This window comes from Zingiber officinale, chromosome 9B, assembly GCF_018446385.1.
Source record: "Zingiber officinale cultivar Zhangliang chromosome 9B, Zo_v1.1, whole genome shotgun sequence".
In the NCBI taxonomy this organism is placed as follows: Eukaryota; Viridiplantae; Streptophyta; class Magnoliopsida; order Zingiberales; family Zingiberaceae; genus Zingiber; species Zingiber officinale.
This window is the reverse complement of record NC_056003.1, coordinates 81,170,662-81,177,500: the sequence shown is the minus strand read 5'-3', so window position 1 is coordinate 81,177,500 and position 6,839 is coordinate 81,170,662. Positions and strand designations below refer to the sequence as shown.

The 6,839-nt window shown below is 38.4% G+C and overlaps 1 long non-coding RNA gene across 1 annotated transcript; it reads right to left on the bottom strand.

The window, feature by feature from the left end:
• Positions 1–1,316: 1,316 nt before the first annotated feature.
• On the bottom strand, positions 1,317–6,325 carry LOC122025344. Its single transcript, XR_006123671.1, has 2 exons — positions 6,115–6,325; positions 1,317–1,554 (listed from the first exon to the last, which is right to left on the bottom strand). It is a non-coding gene; the product is annotated as an uncharacterized LOC122025344 (long non-coding RNA).
• Positions 6,326–6,839: the final 514 nt, after the last annotated feature.

Below are 6,839 nucleotides of genomic sequence, written 5' to 3'. Positions count from 1 at the left end.
TTTCCTCTTGATTGAATCAATCACCAAATTAGTTGGATGATGATTTTATTTTAATTTTATTTTGGCCGACCACCTTGCTTGGGCACCAAGCAAGGGTGGTCGGCCCCTATAAGAGGAAAGGAATATTATTTTTTATAAAATTTTATAAGAAGAAAAACTCTTATAAAATTTTACAAGCTCTCTTTCCTAAAGTAGGAGTTAAAAAAGGAAAGTTCTAAAAATTAAAACCATGTTTTAAAATTTAAAATTTCTCTTATAAAATTTCCTTTTTTAACATGGTGATAGAAAATTTAAATTTTAAAATTTCTCTTCCTTTTTTTTTTCTAAACCATGAGGATGGTTTTAAAAGGAAAGTTTTAAAATCTTTTAAACTTTCTTTTAAAACATGTGGCCTAATTCAAATAATGAAAGTTTTTAAAATTAAAATCTCTCTTTTAAAACTTATAGTTTTCTACAAAGAGAAGATTTTAAAAATTTAAAACAACCCTCCTTATTTAAATATTGTGGCCGACCCCTTCATGCTTGGACACTAAGCAATAGGGTCGGCCCCTATAGAAGAGGATGTGGCCGACCCTTACTTGGTCACCAAGCATTGGACCAACCCCCTTCTTGGACACCAAGATGGGCTTATATTTGGATGGACTTGATGTAACGCCCCGCCTCCTACTGACACTAAGCTGCGAGGCCGGACCGTCACATTATGTTGTGCTAACTATAAGGTGCGGAAAACTGTGCTAATTAGAATCTTACTCTGCTAATGACCATCACAGTCTGTAAGACTAGGTTCAAAGACCTTTCCATTGACATGCATACACTAGGGAAGGAACCCGAACTTTCGATTTGATCAAAAGACTGAAATGAGACCCTTCCAGCTGAAATCAGACACTCCAATCGATCGGCTGATCGATTGGAGTCATCTGATCGATCCGCTGATCGGTTCAGCGTGCTACTGTGCACGGATGAAATTCTAGATTGATCGGCTGATCGATCCGGCCTGACTAATCGATCCATTGATCGATTCAGCGCGCTACTGTGCGCGGGGGTAATATTCTGGATCGATCGACTGATCGATCCAGACTTGCCAATCGATCCAGCGATCGATTTAGAAGCTCTCTGTTCACGAGGCTAATTCCTCGATCGATCCAGTGATCGATTCCAGAGCTTACTGTTCGCGGAAATCAGCTCTCAATCGATCAACTGATCGATCGAGAAGCCTCCAATCAATCGACTGATCGATTGAGGTTTCTGATTTCGCACCAGGAATCTGATTTCAGCACTGTTTCGTGCCCAAATCACATGTGTCAACTCTATAAGCATAAAACCAAACTACTAGGCATAACATTACTCATAAGGTACTATCTAATAACAAACTTAATGCATACTACACAATTCATGCTACTCAAACATTCTATAATGTAGGAAAGTAACTAAAATCAGAAATACTAAGTGCAAGTTTGCTAGATCCCAAACATCTTTATTCCATGTTCCCATCCACACACATCTTCACTGCATTGACCTTCAGCCTCCGCTAGTCCATCTTTCCTTTACCTTTATCTGCAGTATAAGGGAAAGAAGTATCTGTAAGCTTACGCTTAGTAAGAAACCATCTACCTCACAAAACCATGCATACGATGCAATTTATGTTCTGGAAACATGCTATTTCAAAAAATGTGCTGAACATGCTAAAACATGGCATTCTGGCATACAAAACATAGAAAGTAAAAGCTGAGCATGGAAATATCTTCTGGTATCAACAAGATAGAACTAAACTGATACAACAGCTATCTAAATAAATGCTAAGCTGATATAAATTCTGAATTGTGATCACATAACTAAGTTGTGAAGTTTTGAAAACTATTTATCATAAATAGATGAAAATACTAATCATGCTGCTGTTGGGCCCGACAACTGTACTTTCTATGCACGCATCCCTAACTAGACCCGGGGTTGCAAATCCTGAATTTAGTAGAGTTACTAGGTTATCTAAACCTAGGGACGACTATGGGAGCCTAGCCCATGGACAACTGAAGTCCAGTACAGTGCCACTGAAAAGTAAAATACTGATTTGTAGCTAATATACTTTACCTTGCTCTTACTAGGTTATCTGAACCTAGAACTAGGTTGTCTGAACCTAGAGGCGACTGTGGGAGCCCACCCATTGGACTGTAGTCCCATATAAGCTGTAACAAGACTAAATATGCTATTCTAAATGCTCCTACTGCATTTACTGATCTATTAAAATGCCTTCTGTAGCATTTTACTGAGCTAAATATTTTATCAAGCACTTGGTGTGCACTAGAACACACCCTACGAACTGGAAATCTGCATACTACTTAACTAATGTATAAAACACACGAATAGCTACTTATACTGCAGGTGAGGGGTTTCTTACCTCCTGCGCTAGATTTCCTTACAATCCAATCGTTAGGTTTTCCAGAGAAGGGATCTCTTCGACGATCTTCTCGTGTCTATGCGTTCTTCTCGCTGAGAGGAGAGTCCTCGTGTTGGAGTTGTTGCCGGAAGGAGCCCTTATGACCCTAGAGATGAAACCCTAGCCTTTCCTTGGCTTAGTGTGCTGAGAGGGTGAGGAAGAGAGAAGTGGCGTCGGCGGTGAGGGTTTGAGGAAGAGAAACTATCGATCAAAATAATTAATCTCCACTTAAATCTCCTATTTATATTAAGTGATTAATTTCACCCCAACTCAATCATAAATATTATTGTTCCTCTCTTCTTTTAGCACACCCCTGCTGGGGCCACCTAGTTACTAAGTCATCCATAAAGCATAGAGTTCGCTAGGTCTCGGGTTCGATTCCCGCTTAAGCTGTTTTACGATTTTATTTATTTTTGCTACTTCTGCTACTCCAAAAATTCCGTAAAAATATTCTAAAATTCCAGAAAAATCATAGAATATTTATAAAATTTATTTGAGAATTTTTGGGTGTTACAATCCCCCATTCCTTATAAAAAGTTCATCCTCGAACTTAGAATAACTCTGGGTACTTCTGTCTCATACTAGATTCTGTCTCCCAAGTTGCCTCTTCTGCTGTGTGACTTTGCCAAATAACTTTTACTAATGGTAGTTCCTTGTTCTGTAATTTCTTAACTGCTCGGTCTATTATCTGAATAGGTCGACTGTCATAGCTGAGGTCTTCGCGGACTGGTACCGACTGAGGCTTAATCACCTGGGTGGCATATGGGATATACTTTTTCAGCATAGAGACATGAAATATGTTATGGATTGCTGACATCTCCTGGGGTAGCTCTAGCTCATATGCTACTTTGCCAACTCTCCTTGTGATGAGGTATGGTCCCACATATTTGGGACTTAGTTTGTCCTTCTTCCCAAAACGCATTACTCCCTTCATGGGAGCTACTCTGAGGAATCCTGTATCCCCAACTGAAAATTCTAAGGGTCTGCGCCGTGTATCAGCATAGCTTTTCTGGCGGCTCTGAGCTGTCTCTATCCTCTGGCGGATCTGCTGTATAGCTGCTGTGGTATCTGCTACTAGATCTGTCGAGATCTACACCTCCGCCCATAGAGAGCCTCGTAAGGTGTCATGCCGATGGTGGCCTGATAGCTATTGTTGTATGCAAATTCTGCTAAACTCAGGTATTTGCACCAACTTCCTTTAAAGTCTAGGGCACACGCTCGTAGCATATCTTCGAGTATCTGATTCACCCGCTCCGTCTGACCATCTGTCTGAGGATGGAAAGCTGTGCTAAATTTTAACTTAGTGTCTAACGCTGACTATACACACTCCCAGAAGTGTGATGTGAATCTGCTGTCTCTGTCTGAAATGATGGTCCGTGGGACTCCATGTAATCTAACAATCTCCTTGAGATACAACTGAGCTAGCTGTTCCATGGAGTAGGATATTCTGATAGCTAAGAATTGGGCTGATTTAGTCAATCTGTCGACTATTACCCAGATGGCATCAAAACCATTCGTGGTTCTGGGTAATCCCACTATGAAATCCATGGAAATATCCTCCCATTTCCATTCCGGGATCTGAATGGGCTGCAGAACTCCTCCTAGTCTCTGATGTTCTGCCTTGACCCTCTGACAGGTCAGACAGGTACTGACATATCTAGCGATGTTTCTTTTCATCCCCGGCCACCAAAAATGTTTCTTTAGGTCTTGATACATCTTGGTGGAGCTAGGATGCATCGCATAAGGAGTCCTGTGAGTCTCGTCTAGAATCTTCCTCCGTAGTTCCTCTCGATCCGGAACACATAGTCTGTCACCAAAATATAATACCCCACTATCTGAGACCCTGAACTCTCCACTTTCTGATTTTGTTAACCCTTGCTTGGTTTTTTGAATTTCAGGGTCCTAATCCTGAGCTGTCTGGATGTCACCAAGCAGAGTAGATGCTAAAGTCATAGTAGAGAGTTGTCCCACTATAAGTTCGAGACCAAAATCTGTAATCTCCTTTTGTAGGGATGGTGACATGGCTGCTAGGGATAGTAAGGTGGCACTGGACTTCCTGCTAAGTGCGTCTGCCACCTTATTGGCTTTTCCTGGGTGGTAGAGGATGTCTATATCGTAGTCTTTGACCAGTTCGAGCCATCTATGCTGTCGCATATTTAGATCCTTCTGAGTGAAGAAGTATTTCAGACTCTGATGATCTGTATACACCCTGCACTGAGCTCCATACAAGTAATGTCTCCAAATTTTGAGAGCGAAGACAACTGCTGCAAGCTCAAGATCATGAGTAGGATAGTTCCTCTCATAGTCTTTGAGTTGTCTGGAGGCGTAGGCGATCACCTTGCCATTAGAACTTGTAGTGCTTGGTTCTAGAAAAAAAAAATCAGACATGATGCATCAATTATTATCCTCTAATATGGATTTAATTGATCATAATAATTCGGATCCCCATTAATTGAGATTTGTATGTTTTGTCCATAATCTTTATCAAATATGAATGACTTACCATGATATATCAAATTACAGTAATTCAAGATAAAATCAAATCTATAACGATATTCTTAAACTTGATCAGACTATAAAAATTTTCTATTGTGATACTTTTTGCACGAACACCTTAAATTATTCTCACCCATAAACTTAACATTACTCGAAGTAAAATCCAAAAATTATTCCAATTCAATAATAAACTCATCAGTTAAACCTAACATTCAAATAAGTTTTTTTATACATCCAACTCCTTTCTTTCTCCATTTTTCCTATTTTCAAATTTAAAATTATTAGAATATTAACTCTCATCTACTACAAATAAAAGCTAGTATAGACTTCATTAACAATAGTACAATAATTAATTACTACTAAATTGGTATATCAATAATTATTATAAAGTAACCTAGATAAATAGCATTGATTATCAATAAATAATTATTGTTTTAGATATACCTAAAATTGACCCTGGGACGGGTTGACGGAGGCACGGGGACGAGCATATTCGTCTTTTTACCACCATGTACAAACAATATTACAAAGTCGACAAACACTAAGAATTACATTAACTAAGTAACAAACATGTAAGAAACATTTAATAGAACACCTAACTAGCAACATTCAATCAAAACCAAATGCATGGCATTATAAGTATTGAACATTGAATCTATTACAAGCATTCAACAAGAATTCATACAAACAATCAACACATCAAGTAGACAATCAACACATCACACAAATGAACCAATCCAGATTTAATCAATTTAAAGTAGTGTTTGGGAACATTCATCAAACACTTCACATGCACCATTCAATTCAAATTAAATCAGTGACATCTTAAACATGGAAGACGAGTCATGCACCATTCAATTCAAATTAAATCGGTGGCATCTTAGACATGGAAGAGGAGTCTAGCACAATCAATCAACGGTGAATTCACACAAGCAATCAAACAATCAAATCACACATCAAGGAAATCAACCAAGCTTGCGGATGATGTCGGATTGGAGTTTGGAGAAGATGAAGATGCTGTTGTCCAGATCTATAGAAAACCGGATGTTGTGGCTACTTTCCGACGAGGGGAAAGCATATGTCGGTGCGCTCGCGCTAAGCAGCGAGGCCAGCTATGCTCATGGCTGATTGCGAGCGATGTGCTAGGGAGGGAAGGGACAGGGGAGGGAGAAAGGATCGAAGATTACCGACTGTGCTCGGAGTGCTTCACGAGTTGGAGAGAACCAACACAGGAGAGTGTGCAGTGCGAGCGTAGATTCTTCGCGAGGTTGAAAATTTAGGGTCAAGAGCCAAGGATTCAGATCCCTAAATTTAGCACGAATCTAGGATTTGTTACTAAATTAATTACAAATAATGTATTCGTCGTTGATTCAGCAACGAATACCTGGATTCGTCGCTGAATCAGTGAGCGTCGAATCCAAGTATTCGTCGCTTATTGATTCAGTATCGAATAAATTATTCATCTTGATTTAGCAATGAATAATATATTCATCGCTAAATCTATTATTCCAATCCACAATTTAGTTTAAATTTAGTGACAAATTGTAAATTTGTCACAAATTTAGCGATAAAATCTGATGTTGTCGTAAATTTAATGATGAATATATAATTCATCGCTAAATTTCTAAATGAATCCATAATTTATCACAAAATTAGTTACTAATTTACAACTAATATAGAATTCATCATAATTTAACAACAAATTCAATTTTAGTCATAAATTAATAATGAAATTTGCCACAAATATTCTTGTTACAAATTATAGGATGAAATTTTTTGTGTTGTTAATTTCGTTGTTGTTTTACAATGAAAGAGTTTTTCGTTGTTATATTTGTTGTTAATTTGTGATGAATTAATTTCGTTGCTAAAATTCCTCACAAATCAAGGTTTTTTTAAATGTATAGGCGATGTC